Below are 25,189 nucleotides of genomic sequence, written 5' to 3' on the forward strand. Positions count from 1 at the left end.
CTTCTACACCCTTGAAGATAGAAAGCTGAAATTTTATATGTACATAGATCTTTACTAGAAACTTATTTCTGTAGAGCAAAATTTTTACCTATCTCCTCCCCTCTAGAAGTTATACCCCCCCAAAACCCTAAAAATGGCCTTTTTTAACTATTTGTTGCAATGAAACCATAAGCATTTGAAATTTTGCAAACGCAGAAAAGCAGCGGCTTGCTTCTCCTAGCGCGGCATACTATATTTGAACTTTAGAAAAACAAAATGGCCGTTCAAATTTACCGTTATCTAAAGTCCTTTTTTTGCAAATTTTTGATGTCGTTTTTTTTCCAAACTACAGCCTGTAGAAGCTTGAAATTTTAGGAGCTTTTAGACATTATCAAATAGTTCATTTCGCTAGAAGAAAATTTTTTTCCATCTCCACCCCCTCTCAAGTTATCGCCTCTTGAAATTTGTAAAATTTGAATTTTTGACACCTTATATTTCCGAAACCGCAAGCTTTTTCAAATTTCTATTAACGCAAAAAGTTAACGGTAAATTCCATGAAATTAAAAAATATAATTATTTTTCTTAACTCACAAAATTAAACCTTAAAATCGAGCATTATGTTAACCCCACTTTATATTAATTTTTGCTTTATTTCAAAGACTGCATAAATCATTCATCCTAAATATATGCAACCCTAGAAATAGTTTTGTATATGAATGAAAATAATTTTAATAGTGTGATAGGTACATAGACTACATAGACTGTATTTAAAAGCAAAATTTTCATTTGTTGAAGGGAAAAGTGCTACAATACAAACCATTGGTTTGACCCAACTTTATTTATTCTACATATATTTTGGATTTGTAGAAATACCAGGACGCAAAACTACTCCCATATTCTAACTATTATCTACTAATTCCACGATTCTTCATGTCTTCTGATGATATTCGGATACCCCTTAGATGCCAATAATTTCTGCCTATCCATACCCTTATCTATTTTGGTCTCAGGTATATACGTAACCGGAAATATTTACAAGAGATTTATTTCTTGCGTTCCTTATTATTGACGAAACGCTATCAAAACCATTAGTTCCTCTTGACACACTTTTCTTACAGTACGGCAATACTTTATCTACGCAAAACAGTTAGATTTTTCTAATTTGTATAGATCATTTCACTGGAAAATGTTTAGTATGGAAAAGCAAGTAATTACCTTGAATCCAATTTCGGTCCATTCCCAGAAATTCAGAAGAAATGGGAAGCGAGTAAGTAGCAAGCAACAATTCCGACATTGCTCTATAATCCCTCGTCGAAAGTTCTGCTTTCCCTCAAGGGGGATGCTAAGTCTGCCCTTAATGATATATAAAGCTACCGACAGAATGGGACAGGCCAATATCGGACACTCTCCACTTTAGTGCTTCAGCAATTGTCTTACATTTATGTGTACTATGACTTGGTATTCATCTATTTGATGCTGTTTCAATCAGTTTAAGTACGCAGTTTTATACTATCAGTAACCAAAAAGTAAATCGCAGTTATGTCACATAATGCTCACTCGTCCCCATCTCTCTTTAAATTTAGTTCATTGAGAGATTTTCCAGAATGCATAATTTAATACACATAATAAATGTAAAATTTCTCTCTTAAATTTTATTTCTGTTACAGTAAATCTTATTAACCTACAAACATTTTCGGATTGTTAAATTACTTTAAAATTTTGCAGTATTTATCACTAAAATTTATTTAAAATTAAAAATCTTATATTAAAATAATAAAATATAAGAATTAACCCATAATTTTCAAAAAAAAATATTTTGCAAAAATTAAAAAACATTAAGTTTTTTTCAGTTTGGCCCATAAAGAATTTGTAAATTATTTAAATGGAAAAACAAAACAGAGGGAAAACGGAAAAATGCTTTTGTACATTTCGCATAATTTTGGTTCAAAAAAATTTTTTTTTTTATTTTAGGTCAAACTAAATTGCATTACAGTTAATTTAGTATACGCCAAATTTACATGAGTTTTTTTAATAATTCAAAGTATTTTCTGTAGAATTTTAATGAAGAGAACGGCAAAATGGTGGATTAAAATTAACTTTGAATAAATTTCAAGTTATTTTTTAAGTAGTAAATAAATTTTATTCATTTAATTAGAATCAAAGAATTAAAATTGAAATGAACTTGTAAATTCGAAAATTTATGAAATGCTAAGTTGGAATGAGTTCATTAATTGCAACCTACCTAAACACCAAGTTCTCTTTTACCAAAATCATTCAGTTTCTTGCTTTCTTTGAATTTAACATTCGCAAGAGTTCAATTTCTTACTCATGTTCTTTTTAACGTTTTCACATCATTCAATTGATTACTTGCGTAAGGTCTCTAATTACTCTTGTGTTAAATAAAAGTTTTTTTAGTGGTTTAATAATATCAATGTTACAAGGGCAACGGCAATTTAATATACATGCGTATTTTGTTTTACTTGTCAAGTTGTCATATTCACCTTTTTTATTATGCCATTTATTTTATTATCTTATTATATCAAAATAAAAGTAACAATGAATTGATTATTATACCATTAATATTATAATTTAAAGAAAAAATTGTTCATTTTACAGTTGGATCTATAGAAAACAACCTATTATGAAATCATTTGACTTGTTTTTGAAGTGCTCCAATTCAATTCCAGTAAATGCTTTTTTCATTTCAAAAAAAAATTCTATTATTTTGAATCTGACTGCCGGTTTTGCTTGTACGTCCGTTTCTCTATTGTGTTTAATAACACTAACATATTTTGAATAAAATTTTTACGTATCCCTTCTTTTCTCCTAGCTTTAATACTTGAAAGCCAAATACTGTGACAAGACAAGATATATGCAAAAAGGCCATTTTTGAATTCGGTAAGGACGGAATAGTCAAAAAATACACTCTTTCCTAAAAGCATCGAATGAGTTTCGAACTTCAATAGTTCATATCGATATTTTGTTTTATTAGAACAAAATTAGTTCCTACTTCCTCTCTTACGAGAAATTACTCATAAAAGCTTGAAAATTTATTACTCATGAAATTACTCTTAAAAGCTTAAAAAATATTATTTTCCTCCCCCAGAAAAAGAGAAACGTGCTGTTTTTAAAACCAAGGATTTGATTGACTATACATTTTATAATAAATCCTTTAAAATTTTGGAAAATATTGTATTAAAAAAATTGAAATCCATAAATTTTTATTTTTCTCGCTATCTACGTATGTTTCTCTGTTTATTATTATTATAATTTATTTACATAATAATAATATATTATTGATGAAATTATTAAATTAAAATTTAATCATTTAATTATAATGTTAATTTCGGAGATTAAATGATTTATCGAAAACATGTTCAAAAACCATTAAAATAAGCATAGCTAGTGGAAATTTGTGTGTATAGGCAAGTATAAAAGCACATAAGCATATATTTTTCCTTTCATTTATTTGACAGGCATTAGAGTTGGTATTTAGAAATTATTTAGACTGCTACACCTACAAGGGAACAAATAATTGATTGATCAATAAATACCTAATGTGATTGAATGAAAACCAATTTTTCATTAAAACTTTCCAAAAAAAAAGGATAAAAAAATATTAAAGAATCAAATTGGATTTTGGTTTCAATTTAATTTATAACAAACACTCTTGGTATATAAAATGGTTGTCTAGACATTTTCTTGTGGTTCTTCGGCCCTTTAGTTTAACAATTTTTTGGTTATATTTAATATTTTTTTGATTGTGTTTTTATCAACTACTTATAGTGAACACAAATAATTTTTTTTCGATAAATTTTTTCTCTCAATTTTCTATAGGCGATAATTTTACCTTAACTTTGAAAGTACCATGAAAAAGCAAATGGTATACTATGAGAATCATTAAATCTCGTTGGCTCGTTGAAAATTATTCAATAGATCACCACGACTATTCTTATGACGAAGCATATTTTGCATTAAAAATTATCGGCAGTTCTTTCGGCTACAAACGACTATACTTTACGAATGATGTTAATATGATCTCTAAGGTGTTTAAAAACCATCAAGAATTCAAGTATTGATTCAAAGAAATTTAGTCGAAAGGAGAATATTTTTCGGTTCAATGGCACACATATTATTTTAAAATAACAAAGATGAGTTTGTGCTGGCCTTATTTTAAAAGAAATAATGCTCAGTTAAATTAGAAATTAGACCTGTTGCTGAACAGAATTTTCTGATAAAAAAAAAGTATAATCAACAGTAAAACAACTTTAAAAGTAAATATAGAGAATTTGGTATAATCACCCAACTATAAACATATTACAATGATTACAGTGAGAATTTCGGATGAATTGAGAGGTATGAGTGCAGTGTGGCATATTGAATGACATTTAACCTTTTCGCAAATTATAAATAAACAGAATCACCATTTTAATTAAAAAAAACTCATATTTAACTTTTGTCAATTGTATATTATTGCTGTCTTTTTCCAAACTATAATATTCAAATTTTTTACCTTAAAATTGGAAAAAATTAAATTTATTCATTGAATAGCTTAAAATTTCTTATTCATCTTGTTGTCATTAATATTGTGTACATGCGAGAATTTTTGTTTATTCTATTAAGCTCATAATTTTTATGATTTTGCAATAGCTGTACAATCAAATTGGGAATTTTATACACATCTAATTTTTATATGAATTATGGACTCTATGAGCCTCTATGTTATTAAACTGATGACTTCATATCACAATTTCATTATTTTACACGCAAAATTTTAATATTTCTAAAAGATTTTCGTCACGCAAAAATTCGGAGCGAGCTTTTATTTATAGACTGTTTTTTTTTCCAATTTGCAAATTCATTGTGAATTTTCTTTTTATGTATACTGAATAGTAATTGTATACAAGTTTATATTTAGTCACAGTAAATAATAATTACAAGTAAAAGAGTAAATAAGTGAAAATATAGTCAAATATAATTTTTTATTTATAGTAATAATTTAATTAACGTGTTATGTAAACATAAAAATTATATTGATACTTATATAAATCTTAATATTAAATAATTCGGAATAAATCTATTGACTATCAAATAAACAGCGTTATTCGTTTGTAATCTGTACGTATGCGTTCGTATATAAAATATACCCGTTAGTCAACAATTATTAGAAAATTTAAAATCAATTTAATCCCATAGTATTGTTTATACTGGTTATAAACAATACTATGGGATTACTTTATACTTTTATAACCAAATATTTGGGATTTTTATTAAAATTTTAACATCTCTTTTAGTGTAACATACAGCTAGCTGCTTGCCATATCATTAAAAATAAAGTGCTCATAGATTTTGCGGTTCTTCTTTCCTTCTACAATATACACATATATATCTATGTATATCTATTCCATATGAAAAATTCATCAGAAAAAGATTTATTATTCCTCTAGTGTTGTTAAATTTAAAAAAAAAAATTCATTCACTCATGTTTTGGCTACAAAACCACCTATTATATACCATACGTAATTATTAGTATGGGATTTTAAACAAAAATTGTGGGTTTAACCGCACACGTTGGGTTTTAAATAAAATGTACTCGTATAACAAAATTTCATTGATTTATACTTTATGTATAAAGGGCATGCTAATCTAAAGAACATTGTATGGAAAACAATTCGGTTATTCGTTAAGCTATTGATTTTATTAGGTAATGGTGAAAAAAAAGTTTTCCGGAATGTGCCAGGTCAAATTATTACTGATGAAAAATCCTTTGTTTTTTGTTCTTTCTTTATTTTCGTATTTTTCTTAGAATTAAATTACTTTTGAGCTTTAAATTGAAGAGGATTCGAACATTATAAATTTTTATTATCCTTTTCAAAGTTTTTTGTCTTTTTTTTCGTTTTTAGAAGTTTTCCAAAAAATTTTTGAAAAAAATTATTTATTAATTTCACTGTATCTGTCCGTCCATGGACATGTTCACAAAACTTCTAATCCCTTGAAGATTAAAAGCTGAAATTTCATACACACATAAATGTTTACTAGAAATTTATTTCTGTAGAAGAAAATTTTTACTTGCCTACTCCTCCTCTTACACTAAACACTAAAAATTCTTTTTTTATTCTAATTTTGCGAACGCAGAGAAGTAGTATCTGGCTTCTCCTACCGCGGCATATCATACTTGAACTTTAAAAAAACAAAATGGCCCTAAAATTTACAGTTATTTAAAATCCGTTTTTTTCAAATTTTCATTACCGTGTTTCTTCTAGACCTCAATTTTTTCTACCTCCGCTCCCTCTCAGTTTATTGCCTATTGAAATTTTTAAAATTTGAATTTCCGGTGCTCTATATTTCAGAAAAATGCATTTTTTTTGCAAATTTCAACAAATGCAGTAAGCCAACGGTAAGTATCATGCAATCAAAAAATATAATTATTTTTATTAACTTACGCAATTAACCCTTAAATTCGGTCATTATGTTAAAGGCTCTTTCAATTTTTTTGTGCCTCATCCTTACAGTATGCAATTTTTTTTTTAATTTTTTGGTTCGTGATAAATTTTAGTAATGTACGTAGAAAGTAATTTTAATAATGTACGTAGCCAGATTGTTTTTACAAGCAATATTTTCACTTGATAAAAGGAAAAGTGCTGCATTACAAACCATTAGTTTCATTCAACTTTATTAAATGTTATTAGCATACACAAGCTACGACAAATTGTGTATATAATAATTGTGCTTAAAATGAGTTGAGTAACTTTTTTTTAGAAAGCATACTAATTTCAAGGTACCTAGAATACCTTGAACACATTAATTTTTCATTTTTTTTTCTTTCTTAGATCTTAAAATAAATTTTATATACGTTATTTATCTTTATGTTTGAAAGTAACAAAAACTTGAAAAGTTGTAAAATAGAATGGAAAAAAAAAAACATTTTGTTTTAAAGAATTCTTAAAATTAACCCTCATCAAAAAATATGAAAAAAAAATTTTTTTTTCATTTTTCGACCCTTCATTAAACAAAAAACCACAAAAAAAAAGTAATGTTCGCTCGTTATTATTGAAATTTTATATAAACACTTACAAAATCACTCTAAGTGGGTAAAATTTCTATTAAATCCTTTAAAATGTGTGTGTATAGAACAAGGATAATTTTTTGCTTTGTTGGTTTGAGGAAAAACACAAAAAGAATAATGTTACGATTTTTTTGTTTTTTTTTTTTAACGGATTAAGAATAGCAATGTTAATTACCAGTTGAAATTACCAATTAAAATGAAAATGAAGGCAAATTATTTTTATTAAAGTCCGGAATTTTTTAAGATTTTTATTTGTTGTTCTTTAAAAATTTATTTATTTTTTTCTATATTTCTTTGCCTTTTTGGGTCATCAAGCAATTTCTCTATGAAAATTTGCTATTATTTTTCTTTTTGAATATCTTTACGCAAAAATGTAATAATAATATTATTTTTGAAAATATTTTATGATTCACAAATGTACGAGTAAGCAAATGAAAAAAATTTTATTATTAAATTAAATGATTTTCTCGGTTCTTAATACAATTCTCAAATTTATATAGCTGCCAATTGCCATTAAATTGAATATCAAAATTGTTTTTTATGAATCTCTTACTGGAAAATAATAAATTAATTTTATAAAAAATTTTTTACTTCAATTGGCAAGTTGGAAATCCGACATTGATTGGAACGCTACTACTTTATGAAATATACAAATTTTTGTTAGTTTACAAGTGACAAATGAATATTTAATCAGGAAAAGGGAATAATTTGTGATAAATGTCCTTTATTAGCATCGAACTTGATCGTTTAATTCAGGAATCTTTTCATAGTTTCAAAATAAATTTATTACTTGGGCAAAATGTTTATTAAATTGTGCTCAAAGCAATATATTGGAAGATTGAAAGACTTGGAATTTTTGAGCACGCCCGTTTAAATTTTTGATCTTTGATACTTTTTCCACTTGTTATTAAATTATTCAAATTAATAATATGATTTTATAGATTTAAATAAAAATTTTATTTTCAAATCATAATTTTGATACTTGCTGTAGTGATAAATTGTTCTTTAATTTTAAGCATGTGAAAAACTAGAATTTTAAAAATTTTTAATTTTTGTACGCTTGGGCACCTCTGGACTGTAATTATTTACGTTTTATTAAAATTATTAAAAACTTTTCCAAAAATTTATATATTTAGCTGGCCATCCTTTTAAACATTTTCCAGCCCATAATAATAACCGAGAAAATGATATTAAAAAAAAAAATTTAAATGTTTTGCTTTAACGTTACAGGAAAAACTTTGTTGATGAGTAAAAAATAATAAAACGAGAAAGAAAAATCATCAAAAAAAAACACGAACATACTTTTATACAAATTCTTTTTTGTCTCTTTCCGTTATCAATTTTTATTTCCCATGTTTTTCAGTTAACCTCTTGATTGTACCCATCAGCGGAAAATAAACGACCCTTTTTAGTTTTTTTCTTTTTCCTTTTGTTTTTTTGTTTTATTTCGTTTCGTCTTTTTTCAACAAATTGACAGTAAAAACAAGTCAGTATTGTTTTCTTTTTTTTTCCAGGGCATCATAAAAAAAACTTAAAAGTTTGATAAAAAAAATTTTAGAGTTAGATTGACAAACTCTCGGGTTAGATGACATTCAATAATGGCATTTAAGGAGAGTACAAGGATAAGCTATTGCACCTAACTCGAAATAAAACGGAATGCTGTTCGTTGGGTACGGGTTATAAAATAACTCTATTCTTAATTTCAGAACATAAAAATACTTCGTAAAATAGGTGTGGAAACATATTGACTATAGGTATGGATCGGCCACGGGAAACATGAGGAAGAGCTATTCTTAGATAGATTCTGCCAAACATGACGCAAGCAAAAAATCATGAAAGCAATGAAGTCGATTTGCGGCGTTCATTCGTGATGATTGGTGTTATATTGGGACTGTCCTGTATTAAGCGGTTATTGCGAAATGCAAAAAAGGTATTTTACTTGCTGCTTTCCTATTCTTAAAATGCTGGCTCTTTTTCTTGTTTAAGACGAATGAGATGATATTGGTAAGAAAGTGAAAACAAAAGCTTCTCATTACAAAGTCATAACAGAGTCACTGATGTATCCATGGAGGAAATTCTGATCAAATGAATCACCAAAGTCTTAATACTTTGTTCCAACAAATTCTCTTGTAATCAAAGAATTTTTATAGATAACGTTCCCATAGCACTGATAAATTTAATAGAAAACAAAAATTAGTTTCAGTATACGATCACACAATGGAGCTGAAAATTTAGTATACTGAACAACTTGAAACTTTTATCATTAAAAAGACCATATAAAATAGAACGACAACCAAATTCGATAGGATACAACATTTAACAATTAAGGAGAAAAAAATGAATAAAAGCGTGAAATATTTAAAATTCTGCAACTTGTGTCTGTCAGGTTTAAAGAAAAACTTTTTTAACACTCTAAAACTCGTACAATATTTTGTATCCTTTCATGTTTTTTAGACAATGAAAAGATCAAAAGAAAAACAAATGTATTGTCGTTCCGATACCCGAGCTATCAACGACGCCAAGAATAAGTAATTTTATTTTTTGCTTTAATAATTGCAACATTGTAGAGATTTCCATAACTTTAAGGGTTGAATTCCTCATATTTTTTTTCATATTGAAATTTTTAATTTATTTTTTTAAATTAATGGGGAAAAAATATTAAATTTTATATAAAAATTCAACTAGGTATTTACGAAATTTAAAAATTATTCCATATACAATTTTTTTTTTGTCCAGAATAAAAACATCCAAAATTGCTTTTTTACTAATAAAATCTCACTTGGAATAAATTTTTTGTAACGCAGAATTTTTTCATTTTACAGAAATTTTCATTTGTATGTAGGTAGTAAAAAACAATTTATTGAATAAACTTTTCAAAACGGAAACTTTGTAAAATTGCACTCGTTAATATTTTTAAATTCATTTTGAAAAGCAAAGGTTTTTAATTACAATAAATAAACTTAATTGGAGAATGTACATTATAGATCACATAATAGAATCTTAGCCACTACGGCCATTCACGACTTATTGTAGCCTCATACAATCTCGTGAATAGTATTCCGATTCCAAGTTATTGAAGATATGCGTAAGTAAATTGAATAGGAATTTCTCCAATTCCAAGGAAACATTATTTAAAAAATTTGGCACGGCAACCACGAAGTATCAGAAAATATAATCACTGGCCACGTAGAATTTGCACAAAACGGAGCCTAAGTAAAAATTGCCTCTAAAATTTAAGAAATTTACAAAATGTTGTTTTTGGAAACACTTAAAGATCTAATATTTATCCGCTATTTAATCTAATTTGGCTTTATCCGCTATTAACAAAATCTTATAGAAAATTTTCATTCTGAAAATAAATATTTTAAAAAAATTTTTAAATTATAAAGAATGCGTGGAATAGAATCGTATTTCTCGAATCCTACGACTACTACGATTTTTTTTTTTTTTTTGAAAAATTAATTGTAATAAAAAAAATTTAACCTTGAACTTTTATTTAATGAACTTTAATGCAAAGACCGTATATAAGGTAAACAATATTGCATTAAATTAAGGTACCCGTAGATTGAAAAAATAGATTGGTAATTTAAGACTAGGACATTGTTTTTCCGACGTATTTTTAGATCCTTATTTTGCGTAAAAATAAACATGAATTTCTAATCCTTCCAAAATTATTTTTATAAAAGGTTTGATTTAAATTAAATTTTTTTTTGTTTTGTATGCTAAAAATTTTTGTTTTTCTCAGGATGTCAGATTTGTTCATCAGATGCAATGTAAACAATATGCTTTTCTCTGGGCCAAAATAAACAAGGTAAAAAAACAACAAATTGAGTAAAATAATTATTTTTTGTTTAATTTTATGATGAAGTTCTTTACGAAAAGGATCTTAGTTGATTAAACCATAAAGTTACCTAAGTTATTCAAACAAAATAATGTTTTAATTTGGTGAATTCTGCTTAAAATAACAAAGGTATTCGTTATAGAACTGTTCGATATTTCAAATAGTGTTTTTCGATTTTTTATGGAGTTCATTTTACCCCATTTTTTCAAAATTCAGTGGAGTTTAAAGTAATGTTTCTTTTTTTTTAGAAAATTTAAAGCCAATGGATGCTTTACAGAATCCCTCCATGAACTATTCAAAATGAAGCCTACGCGGGTTATATACGAAATATTATGATTCGGTCTTTATTGCTTATAAATTATTAAATAACAGTCATCTATATTTTATATTTCGTACTAAAACGGTGTTGAACGGAGATTTTTCTTCCAAAAAAGGACTACAACTAAATAAAATTGCGATTTCGCAGATTTGTTTTATATAATTGATTTTAAAAAGAGTACAGTTGAATTACCTTTTGTTTTTATAATGGGGGCTGTTTGTATTTTTCTTAATTCCTAGTAGTGTCTAATCCAATTTCTGAAAAGTAAATTTTGTGTTAAATATTAAGTAATTATTTATAGTAATCATTTTGAATGAAATGTAGAAAATTTTCACAAAACAACATTGCTTTCCGCGAATAATAGCGCATTATTTCATTATTATAGAAAAACAATTAATTTTACTTCATGTTCCAAAAAGGATTTTTATAATTTTATACCGAAAGGATTCCAAGCAAATAACTATTTCATATTTTCTTCTACACCTACACGTAGTTTATCTAATTATCTTTCAGTTTACGTAAAAATATTTAGAAATACACGTACAATATAGTGTTGCAAACGAATTAGCTAATCAAATGCAGAAAATTCAAATTTGCTAACATTGCTTTTGATTATTTAATTATAAAAAAAAAACTAAATTAAATTTTAGAGTAAAACGAAATTGAATATTTTCTAAAGGACTCAACAATGATGAAATCATGTTTTTTTATATGAAACATTGCTTGTGTTTTATTTGAAATATTTGAAACTGATTAAACATATTATTCTTGTTCAAGCCGTTTATAGGATTAAAATTTTTTTATTTAAAGCAAATAGCAATTATCGAAAAGTTTGAATGCAAAAGATGTCGACATGCGTTAATATTGAAATTTTCATATTATATTAGAAATTATATGAAATGAACTTGGGTCAAAGCAATGGTTTGTAAAGTAGCACTTTTCCCTTTAGCAAGTGGAAATACTGCTTTTAAAAACAATTTACTATAATCTACTAATTAATTTCATTCGTATGAAATTCCAAAAATTGCATATACTTGGGATGGGTAAAGTAAGCTATCTTTGAAAAAAAAACAAACAAAAAAATCTGATGTGGTCAGCACATAACCGACCGCATTGTGTATTGTCTAGTTAAATGAAAGTGTTACAGAATATTATAAAAATGTCTGTTAAACACTTTTTTCCAATTTTTAGGATAATAGTAAGCTTATAGTTAACATACTTAGAAAAATGTAAATTTGGCTCTTAGTAGAGTTTCGCTTTGTGCTACCCGAATTCCCTGAAATGCTCGCCAGTTAGTTTCGGTAACAACCAAAACTCAAATATCAAATTTCAAGAAATTCCATCAATTCGTTCTGTAGATATAGTGAAAAATGTAAAATCGGCCCGCAAATCAGTTTTCGAGCCCTGATCTTTCCAAAAAAGTTATATGTTCATTGTTTTAATACGGGGAGTTCATATATTAAATTTCAATGAAATCGGTTGATTATTTCTCTTTATATACACAAAAATGTATATTTGGCCCGTAGTAAACGTCTAGTTGCCGATGCCTGATTTCTTCCAAAACATATGAATTTTTGCGGACGGTCGAGCTGAGCTTATATATGAAATTTCAAGTAAATCGCTTGAATATTTTCTTCAAAATGTTCAAAAATGTAAAACAGGCCCGCTAAAAAGTGCAGTTCCCGAGGCCTGATATATACCAAAAGTTGATCGATCCGTGCCATGGTGGAAACAAACTTACATATAAAATTTCATCAAAATCGGTTCAGCCGAACTTGAGATACACGCGTGCACACACAGCCCGACAGACCGACAGACCGACAGACCGACAGACCGACAGACGGACAGACCGACAGACCGACAGACCGACAGACCGACAGGTTGCTAAAAATAGTTTATTTACACTTCTCTACTATGGAGAAGTACGTTCCCACCGAAAACTCGATATGCAAAATTTGTTGCCATCACATAACCTACCTATTGTTTACACAATACGGTCGGTAAAAATCAAAGAGGCGATAATATAAAGGTCAAAAGAAGGGTCAATTATGTTACTTAAGAAAAATAATTATATTTCTTGTTGGAAAAGCATTTCCCGTTTGTTTTTTGTATTTATGAAAATATGGAACAACTTGCAGTTCCGGAAATATATGATTGCGAAAATTCGAGTTTCACAAGAGGCAATAACTTAAGAGGGGCTGTAACTCGCCATTTCATTTCTTCATTTGTAGAATATAAAAACTGTATCTTGTCTCGTTACAATAAATAGTAAAAAAATGCCACTTTTAAGTATTTGAGGGGTTATAACTTTCTGAGAAAGAGATCAGGAGAGATAGATAAGAATTTTCTTCTACGGAAATAAGTTTCTACTACACAGATCTTGTATATATGAAATTTCAGGTTCTATTTTTAAGAGTGTAAGAGTTTTGAACACATGTCCACGGACGGACAGAGTGAAAGAAATAAGCACTTTTTTTTGAAAATTTGTTTGGAAAAGTGCTAAAAAACAAACATCATTATTTTGACAATATGAAATTTCATTAAAAACATGAATTTCTCTCGTGCACCGAAATCATTCAGCTTCCATTCAGTAGAGTAATCGCAGTAATATTAACCAAGTTAAGGATTTAGCTTTTTAGGTCGAAAATTCTCGAAATATTATTTAAATCCTCAGGATTATATTCTAGAAAACAATTATTATTTCGTATTATCTAAAATATTTAAATTTTTGTAATTTTGCATCGATTATTTTATTAATAAAGGCATCCTTTATAATAAACATGAAAATACAGAGGCGTGACTCAAAATCAGGATTTTGTTACTTCAATTCAATTTCGTTACTCCTAATTAAACTAAGTTAATTGAGCTAAGTTCACCAAATTTCCACAAATGATTTAGTGTAGTGAAAGCCAGAACCCTATTTAAATTTGACATTATCGGGGTATTGGTTCGGGTAGCTGCCATACAACTTCAAAATTTATTTGTTTATATTTTAGAAACTATGAAAGTTGTGGTATTGAAATTTCGTACAAGTAAATATATTAGTAGGGCCAATGTTTTAAAATTAATTCTTCATTGAATAAAGAAAACACTTTCCAGAACTCTTGAATACCACATTCTGAAATTAGTCCGTTCAGAAAACATTCTTTTAAAAGAAAATTTTTTTCAAAATCCTTAACATCATGTAAAATCAATGAGTATATAGATTAGATCCTTTAGAAAAATAAACTAGGACAAATATCCATTCATATATACAATAATCTATTTACAATAAAAAAGAGAATAATGCTGATTGTAAACTTTTATAAATAATAATATTATTTTATGTAAAAGGATATAGGGAAAGAAAGGAAAACAGGATATAGAAAAAAAATGTTTAACAAATTCATTTCAATTGTTTTCCTAGTATTAAGTTAAAAGTTCTACAGACATAAAATAATAAAAAAATAACATTCTATTTTTTTTTTCTCTCAAATCTTGTATATGAAAGGAACACAATAAAATGTACTTTATACTTTGTTATTTTAAAAATATTAATTCTATAGCAATAATTTAAAAAAGGAGCAAAAAGAAAATGGAAAATCATTGATAATGACTTTGCAAAAGAATCTCTAACACAATAAGTAACTAACTCAAGATGTTTAATGTTCTATATAAATTATTGTATAGACTTCATTTACAAAGATTTCTTTTTATCCTTAATGTATTATGAATAAAATCATAGCTAGTACAATGCAGGTGAGGGCCAGTAATAACTTAAAGAAAATAGATTTAATTAAGTAAATTAACTACTAAATATGAATTGTTTTTTTATTAAATTCTACATTTTTATACTGAAGTCTAAAACTGGATTCAATTATATTCAAAATATATTCAGCTTTTTAAATTAAATTGGTTTTTTCAGTGAAATTTAATTTTTCAGGTGATTAGAAAATAGCAACAAATTTGAGTGTTTTATAATTGAAAAAAAAAATCTTTTTAAAACGCACAAACCATAACAGATTCAATTATAAGACACCCACAAAATTATTCTAAATTTAATTCAATCCAATGGAACAAACCTTGAATAAAATAAAATAAATTTTTTTTCTCACTCTTGCAATTGACAGTGATGACTATTTTTATACACAAATTTAATATTTACGAACAAAGCATTTAACAATTTTACTAACACTTAATTCAATTTCAAAAATTTAAATCGAAATCTCGACAAAATTCTTATATAAATGAAATTTGAATCTGTTCAAATAAGAATAACCTGTGCTTTGTATAAATAATTTTCAAAATTAAAAAAATTACACGAGCTGTTCTCAAACCTAATTATTTTGTTTATAATATTTGTATGGGGGTTAAAATAATTCTAGACTGCTTTCACAATCTAAAGTACTGCAGTATAATTTCAATATGAGCTTTGTTTGAAATATAACACAATATATTGGAAGTTGCCAGCCATAAAACATTCAAGTTTATTTTAAAAATTTTCATTAAAATTGCTTTACAATTCGATTTTATATACTATATCAATGGGCGTGTACACAAATGGTGGTTAAGGAGGACAAAACGAAACATAAAGCTTTGGAAATATTCGAATATAAATTGCTTTTTTTTCGGGAAATGTTCAAATACTATCAATCAGAAAATTTTATTTACGTGAAAAGAAATTTGCAAAACAATGAATCCCACAAGAATATCTCATGAATAAAAAGAGCAATTTATTTTAGTTCCGGTGGAAAAATATATACGTATATATTGTTTTTTTGTTAAATCTATAAGGAATAATAGGTTCACCTATACACATGTTACAAAAATTTACAGAAGGTAACATTTACAAACAATACAGATTTTTTTCTAGGGGAACCGAACCACAAACACTTAAAAATAAAACGTTCTTATTGATTACAAAAAAATATTTTTCTCTTGTTGTCATATGAATGGAGCATACAAGAATTGTTTACACGATTCACCATTCTAAAATCAATTCTGGAAGTAATATTGAAAAGTAAGAGTTGTTATGAAGAAGATTCGGTATAACAATAAAGAAGTGACGAAATAACTAAACCAAAATTTAGGTGCTAGGGAGTTTTACGGCTCCTCTTATAGTTTGAAGAATTTCCATGAACAATAGATCACAAGATTTCTTCAACAAGATGACTGTAACGGTTGCTCGCCGCAAAGAATCTGTCATTCCTTTATAATTTGCCAAAGCATATTGTACGGAGGCCTCCATAAAATATTATGGGGAGATGTACATACGACGATGTTATTATTGCATTTCGAGAACAAAAACCTGATATCTTGTTGTGTTTATGTAAAAAATTCATCAATTTCTTGAATTAGCTGTTCTGGCTAAAAACGGGGGTATCTAGAAAAGATCACAAATTTTTGCATAAGTACAAAGTTATTTAATATAGTTGCACTAAGAACACATTATTTATATTAAGAATACATTATTTAAATACATATTGTAAATATTAGTTAGAGTACACAAGAAAGCTTAGTGATTTTTCCTGAACTTTTCAAAAACAATTGCATTAAGCACATTTAAAAAAATTTAGGCCGCATTCAATTTGCAATTTGTGAGAAAAATAAATTGTTGTGAAATATAAAGGGGAGAACCTTATTGTATATTAGGAGCAAGAGTGGTTGTGTTTCTTTATCCATATTGGATCCGAAATTTCGAAATATGTATTGACAGAAATTACATAATAGAAAAACACTTTTTATGCTTTGTTAAAATAAAAAAAATTGCCATAAAAACACCACCACCGACAGCTTATGTTTTTTTTTAATTTTAATAATTATTTTGACAGAAAATAACAGAAAATAAACGTCACATGTCAAATTGTGTTAAAAAGATTTTAACGTTTAAAAAAAATGGTTAATTAAAAAAAAAAGCCTGCTTTTCATTATTAAATTTAAAAAAAAATTTAATTGAAAATTTTCATTATTATTGTTATTTTACGTAACAATATACTTGGCAGGTGTACATAAAAATTTTGGCCGTAAAATTCACATGTACACTTGTATTCGCATATACACAAGCCTTGTAAGGATTAATTCATTATCCATTATGTGAGTATGTGTGTATTATAATGGAAAGGTGTAACTTAATATCCTGAGATAATGACATATTTTAAGAAGATTATATTTTGTAAAAATAATTAAAAAACATCCATACAAGATTCTTTTTGGAAAAAAAAAATATCAAAGAAAAATTTATGGTGAATGAAATTTAATGTTATGAAAAATTGTATACATGATATTATTTTTACAGAATTACATACATGCCTACAATATACAGGCATAATAAATTAAATTATTCAATATAAAATGTTGTGTCTCTGAAAATGTGAACACACATATGTTACCAGTCTCTTAAAAGGATTTTTCTTTTCAAATTACGTCACTTATTAAGAATGTCTTTTTTGCGAAAAAAAAAGAGAAAAACAAAATTAATAAATTACATCATGTAATGGAAGGGCACAAACGAGCAAACTAATGTGTGTGTCTATAAATCATGCATATTATTAATTTATTTCCGAATATTAAAAATTAAATTTAATTTCATTATTGTTGTTCTGGGTATCTTGTATAGCTTTTATGATTCGTTCATTGAAGTTTATGAAATTAATTAAACTTTTTTCAAAGAAACGTTTAACAAAAATGATATGCAAATTAGTTTCTTACGACTTTCTTCTTATAATTATAATTAAAGTGTAATACTGAAATTTCACAGTCATAAATTAATTAAACAAGCTTTATATGAGAACTATTATCAATTAATATTTCTAATTACGAATTGGAAAGAATCACTTTGATTGTGTTCGAAATAATGTCTGAACCTTGAAATAACCCTTAGAAATAACCCTTCTGACAACTTCCTCCGCGCTGTTTATTTTCAACATTTTATTTATGTCGGTCTGCGAATTACTCTAAAAGTTTTAGTTATCTACGAACCCTAAGACACTTTTCAGTTAAATCACATTCCGAAAATTGAATCCCTTCTAAACAGAAATTTTCCGAGAAATATCAGCTACAAGCTTTATTATTTTCTTGTAATTCAATTTGCGAAACAAGTATTTCATCAAGTGTACTTGCAAATTGAAGTTAAACAACAAAATTAAACTAAATTTGGAATTCGAAACTGCTATTCAGAAAATATCTAATGCAGGCGATTGTTGTCCGGACCACAAAAAATTTTTTCCTGTAAGAACGAAAAAAAAAATAGTTTTTAATTTTTAAAAGTTTTTTTTTACTGCCTACTTTTTCTGTGTATATTCCTTTCTTCACAAAATGAATTGAATTGAGTTTTAGACCCTTATCAAAATAAATCCTACGTAAATTTTGTATTAAAAAATTAAACACGTGCGTTAGAGTACATGGTTTTATAGACAATTTTAGTAACAGGTCTAATAAACTAAGTTTAATGATTTCTTTGCAACAAGCATCTCAAAATGAAAAATTAAAGTTGTAATTGCACACTGGGAACATTGATTTTTATTTTTATTTTAAAACCACAAGAAATATTTCAATTTGTTTTTAGTTTCCGGACCTAAAACATTCAATTATTTGCTTTTATTTCAAAAATCGACTGTTGTTTTAAAAAATTTTTGTATTTAAATTTAAAATTAAAAAACCTTGTTGAATATTTTAAGAAAAGAATAAAATTTTATTTGTGTTAATGTGCAATTCCTTAAGGATTAATCCTAAATTACTTCTGGCATATATATAACCTGCATAATCAAAAAAAAACTTGCCTATACTTAATAAAATAATGAGAAGCACTTATAAATTAAATACGCCATTCCAATTTCAAAAGAGCCTATTAATTTTTTTTTTCAAATATACTTATGCACACATAAAATACACTTAATGAATGAAATTTGTTAATAAAAAAAAAAGAAAAAAAAAAAGAATAGTAATTTATTTTGACTTTATTTTTATTTCAAATTTTCAATAATATTCAATTTATCAACATCACCGTCCTATCCAACATCTGATCTCATTATTTTTAAATGATAAATGACATTACGAGTATAACACAATATACGTCAAAATCCATTTTATCTAAACAGAAACGAAAAAAAAAGCAAAAAGTTTACTTATGAAAAAAATAAAATAAAAGAGTTAATTGGGCGCGATATTCTAAAAAACAGAAAAAACAAAAATGGCATAAAAAAGTAGGAAGGAAAAATTTCTCATTCTTTTATTGTGCCACTAGTATAAAAAATCGGGTGTCATAATGATCGATAACAAGGAATATTTTGTTTTAAAATTGTAAATGTATGTGTTTAATGTCTTATACAGGTTGTTTCATATAAAGCGGGAAAAAAATTTCAAGGATAATTCTTTGATCAATTTTCAGCAAAAAATCGTATGGATGGGGGCTGTCCGGTGAAATATCATTTGCACGATTGACTTTTGGTGGTGAGGAGACGGCTACATATATTCGTGTTACTGTTCTGCTCTGGCCGCCAGGAGACACAGATAGTTTTGGAGACGATTTCTTAGTGTCTTGGTGCTCGCGTCTAAATCCCTGAGGGATACCTAAATATGTTGGTTATTTGCTTACGACCAAAGTAATGTAAGTGCGACATGAGAGCGCTACAAAAAGTGATGCCTGATTGCGGAAAATTCCCTTCCCAATATCTCTCTACAATAATAATAATGGGTGAGGGACGAGTGCTGATATGGACGTTTTCGAGCTACAGTCTGTTGAGAAAAAAAGATTCCAGATTTTACCTGCATATAAATAACTGCTTATAGCTTCGGAACCTTGTGACATGGATTAACCATTGGCGATTGATTTGACTGGCTATTGATTGTTCTCTATTTTTGGTCTACAATCAATTTGATTTGAGCCATAATTTTTTAGATAAAGTTCGTCAATTGGTTGATGGAATTGATATTTTTGGTTTGTTGTTGAATTTTTATTTTAAAAACTCAAAATGTCTCGAAAATTTGTGTCATTTTTTTTTCTAGTTTTTTCGATGCGCTAAAATGAGATCCAAAAATTAACCCATGTAACATTTCTTTGTATCTCGCGTAGTTTTGCCAGTAAAATGTGTTAAATGGTCTTAAAAAACATAAAATTTTTTGCTAGAAATTGATCAAAGTACCATTCATCAAACTATTTGCCATTTTATGTGGAACACCCGTATTGTGTACTTCATGCATTTAAATACAGCTTTATAATAAAAAAGTTTATACTTTACAAAAAAAAGGTTAAGGAAGAATGATTTTAATAAGCCAATTTAAATATCCTTTTAAGGTTACCTAAAAAATTGATGGATGCTTTTTAAGTTTGGCACTTTGTATTTTGTAAGAAAAAATCTTAGAAACTTCGAGAGTTTTTAGAATATATCATTTTAAAGTATTTTGAAATTCTCACTTTTCGTTTTGATCTACTACAATTAATGGCGTATATCAAAGGCATTAGAGATTTTTTAATACTTTTGATAAATGCCATCCATTCAAATGAAAATATTTTAGGATACCTTTATTCTTGACACTATAACCACATAATTAATTAGTTTATTTCAATTAATTTCAATTATTTATTTCATAAAATATTGTTTAGCTTATCATTTTCATTCAATAACCTTCGCATTTTAATTGCTCCTATATACGCACAGACATACACAAATTGTTTAATATTAAATGTATTGCGATGCGGTTGTATTTAATAATAAATTTTCATTATATTTTTTAACCACATAGTCCCACAATAATTTTTCCATGTTGTATAATTTCTCTACATACACCTATAAATCACAATCACATAAACATTATAACAGTATTGTATTACTGTATGAGATAGTTTTACAATAACCATATGAATATTTTAATATTAAATGCCGCAATTTTATTTATTTTTATAGAAAATTAAATTTTTTTTGATAATATTATCGTGTAGTTTTTTTTTTCAAACACGTGTACCGTCGCAATATTGAAGGTATTAAATTTGAACAATGAAAGCTTCAACTGTATAATAGTTATGCAATATAAGAGATAGCAATATGGAAATAGAGACTTTTAATCGATTTTTAATTCCGATTTCGAATAATTTTCTACAAGTTAAAGTTAATTCATGTTATTTAAGAACGTGTTCTTTGAGATATTTTGGCTTTGTATCTATAGGAGTACCTTCTAATTCTCAAAAATATGGAGTCATTTAACAAACTCAAGGCGATATTTTAGTGAAAAATAAATTATTACTATACTACCTACTTACTTTATATTATACCTTATAATTAAAATATTTTTATACATAATTATGCCAGTGGTTTTTGTCAATCATATAATAAGTATGTGCATGTGTAAACTCATATACATTTATATATACAAAATTACATTTAATAAGTAGGTCGACTACTTAATTTAATTAAAAATTTATTATAACAGTTTTATTCTTTTGAAATTAAATTTAATTTTAAAATTTAATTTAATTTCAAAATTAAATTTAAATTTTTGATTTCTTTATGAATTTCATTTAGAAAACAAGAGAAAAAAAACAAAAAAAATTATAAACCAAATTTTTCAACTTGAAATGATTTTTCACACAAAAGCGATTTGCTTTATCAAAATGTAATTATAAATGTATTCTATGTATATACACCCATAAACAAACATTATATAAAAAGTGAAAATTTCTGGAGAAAAATCAAATTTTCAAAGAAATTTCTTCATTAAATCTTAAAAACATAATTTTTCCTTTCATTTAACTAGTAGTTAACTTTGTAAATTAAAAGATAGAATAATATAGTAATTAATTTAAGGGTTTGGAAATGGCACATATTGTAAAGAATAATAATTATGCAGGCTTTCATAAATTGCAATAATTTAAAGGCAAAGTAATTATTTGGGATCCCTAAAATATCTTTAATTGAACTGATTTAACAAAATTGTAGTTCAAAATACTTTAGAAAGCTAAATAATGGTATTGATAGTTACAGAGTGTGGTAAAAAAAGGCCAAGGAGCTAAAGGCCAAGGAGCTTCTTGGAGATTACGACCAAGGGTATTTTAGGAAAATCATAGGGTTCGGCAATAGTCAGATGAGAATTATCTAATTGGTATCTTGACCGGGCATTGTAGGCTTAGGGGTTACCTTAGGCGGCTAGGACAAGAAAGTGAAGATGTTCGCAAATTTTGCACGGAGGACGAGAAGGCTTCAGTACATTTTCTGAGAGAAGACGGTGTCCTCATCCGCAGAAGAAGTGAAATATTAGAAAACTGCGTGCTCACTCCGGAGGAGTTGCGGTTTGACGAGCCTTCGAAGTTACTCGAATTCATCAGAAAGGTGGGTCTCGAGTTGTGGGGCTTGTCCCACACCTAGTTGAGGAATACAATAAATCATTTAAGCTGGTCATGGAGCACTGTTATCCCTTCTTTGCTACTTATAATACATTTGTTCGAGAAACTAAGAATTACTGAGGAAACTAATTTCTCGAAAATTCAACCTTTTAATTTTACAAAATCAGAAATTCGAAATTTAAAAATAATTGGAAAACAATATTCAATGGGGTAATAATAAAAATTTAACTAATTTTTAATACAAAATTTCGTATGCAACTTTTATAACAATAACATGGCGTATTCAAAGATTATTTAATATGATTTTTTATTATACTTGCTCAGCACGAAAATCAAATTACGTCCCTTCGGTAGGTACATTAATTGTAATGCAACAGTTAGCGTTGTAGCAACAAATAATTTCTTAAATATTTAATGTAATCTCCTTGAATATTTTTGCTAATTTAATAAATTTTTACCAATAAATTTATTGAATTCTTAAAGCAAAATATTATTATATTCTGCTTTAATCTACCGTTTTCTTTAATTTTTTAAGAAAATTCACTAACAACAAATATTTCACTTACGTAATTACTTTTACAATATAATTATACCCGTACGAACGTATGTTCGAAGGGTATACTAAATTTGCCTTACCGTTTGTAACGCTAAGAAATAACGGTCTTAGATATAGACTCAAGTGTATGTTTTTGATCAGCGTCAAATTCTGAGTTGATTTAGCTTTGTCTGTCCGTCCGTCCGTCCGTCCGTCCGTCCGTCCGTCCGAACCATAACTCAAAAACTAATTGAGCTAAGTTCACCAAATTTTCACAAATGATTTATTGTAGTAAGTGCCAGAACCCTATTTAAATTGGACGTGATCGGGGTACCGGTTCGGGTAGCTGCCATACAACTTCAAAATTTATTTGGCTATATCTCAGAAACTATAAAAGTTGTGGTATTGAAATTTCACACAAACGAATATATTAATAGGGCCAATGTGACTCATAAAAGTCGTTGAAATCACTTGGCTCCTTCTGGTACCTGCCATACAACTTCAAAAGTTATTTGACTATATTTCAGAAACTATTAAAGCTATGGTATTGAAATTTCACAAAAACGAATATATTAGTAGGGCCAATGTGTCCTATAAAAGTCGTTGAAATTACTTGGCTCCTTCTGGTACCTGCCATACAACTTCAAAAGTTATTTGACTATATTTCAGAAACTATTAAAGCTATGGTATTGAAATTTCACACGAACGAATATATTAGTAGGGCCAATGCGTCTCGTAAAAGCTGTTGAAATTACTTGGCTCCTTCTGGTACCTGCCATACAACTTCAAAAGTTATTTGACTATATTTCAGAAACTATTAAAGCTATGGTATTGAAATTTCACACGAACGAATATATTAGTAGGGCCAATGCGTCTCGTAAAAGTTGTTGAAATTACTTGGCTCCTTCTGGTACCTGCCATACAACTTCAAAAGTTATTTGACTATATCTCAGAAACTATAAAAGCTGTGATATTGAGATTTCACACAAGTGAATATATTAGTAGGGCCGATGTGCTTGATAAAATTCGCTAAAATTTCTTGGCTCTTTCTGGTAGCTGCCATACAACTTCAATAGTAGTTTGGCACAACCAGTATTTTGAAAAACACATAGTACTGAAATTTTGCATAAATTAATATGGTAATACGGCAATTTAAAGTCATAGTCTGCCCCATAGTTAGTTATGGCACATTAGTTATTCGCACATAGAACAACAAATTCGTACGGGTATCACAGAGTTGACAAAGTCAACTCTACTTTTTTTCTCGTTTATACATAAATTTCACATTATTATTTTTTAACACAAAAACAAAGAAAAGTAAAGTATTTTTAGAAAGTTGTTTGCTACGTGAACAAACAAATAAAAAACTACTTACAATTTTCTCATTTTAACTGGATGGAATTTTCATTTGAAGACGAGGGTCAGACAAAAATATTGGAAATTAAATTGAATTAATCAAAAGAAAATAATTGAGTTTTATTGAAAAATTAGACGTTTTCATTTTATAGTAGCTATGTAGTGGCCTAATTGTTTCAATAATTTTAGTATAATACATACTTGCAAGTTACATACATAATAAAATATCCTTTTACAATCCTTATTAATCAGAAATTTTATTTTGCCCATTTATTTTGTTTTACTCTATAAATGTAAAAAATGTGAAAGAAAAAACAATTCCAGAGAAAATTTTCTATTTATTTATTTAATTTTTTTTTATTTCATTTTGATCACCTACACAAATAAATAGTAAAGTTAAATAACATCAATTTCTTCAAAAAAATCGGTATTCAATAGTCTCAGTCTAATACAAACATAAAAGAAATTAATTTGTAAATCTAAAATCTATAAAAAATGGTTAAGGTTTATTTTATCTAAAATTCTTCCTAGAATTTAGCCCAAAAAAAACAAGAAAATAAAAAATGTAACCAAAAATTTTCTTTGAATCCTTTTTTAATTTTTTTCTATTAAAAAAAAACCAGAAAATGATCCAAAAATAAGTATAAAAATCACGGACCACAGGACAACAAAAAAAAAATAACACCTTATGTGTAGGTTTCAAGTATACAAAAAAAATGGTTTAGTATGTTTTTTTCTTCCTTTTTTAATTTTCTTCTATTTTTAATAAAATGTCCTTA

At 27.2% G+C, this 25,189-nt stretch overlaps 1 protein-coding gene across 2 annotated transcripts in view; it reads right to left on the minus strand.

The window, feature by feature from the left end:
• The window catches only part of LOC129610218 (somatostatin receptor type 2-like), a 157,672-nt gene that overhangs the window by 121,669 nt on the left and 10,814 nt on the right, over positions 1-25,189 (minus strand). The window contains exon 2 of one of the 2 annotated variants that reach the window (XM_055522691.1): positions 11,398-11,462. The exons of the other annotated variant lie outside the window; for it this stretch is intronic. The gene's annotated coding sequence lies outside the window, so the exon portion shown is untranslated. The remainder of the gene's footprint in view (positions 1-11,397; positions 11,463-25,189) is intronic. 2 annotated transcript variants of the gene reach the window in all.

Source organism: Condylostylus longicornis, unplaced genomic scaffold, assembly GCF_029603195.1.
Source record: "Condylostylus longicornis isolate FDR11 unplaced genomic scaffold, ASM2960319v2 ptg000044l, whole genome shotgun sequence".
Taxonomy (NCBI): domain Eukaryota; kingdom Metazoa; phylum Arthropoda; class Insecta; order Diptera; family Dolichopodidae; genus Condylostylus; species Condylostylus longicornis.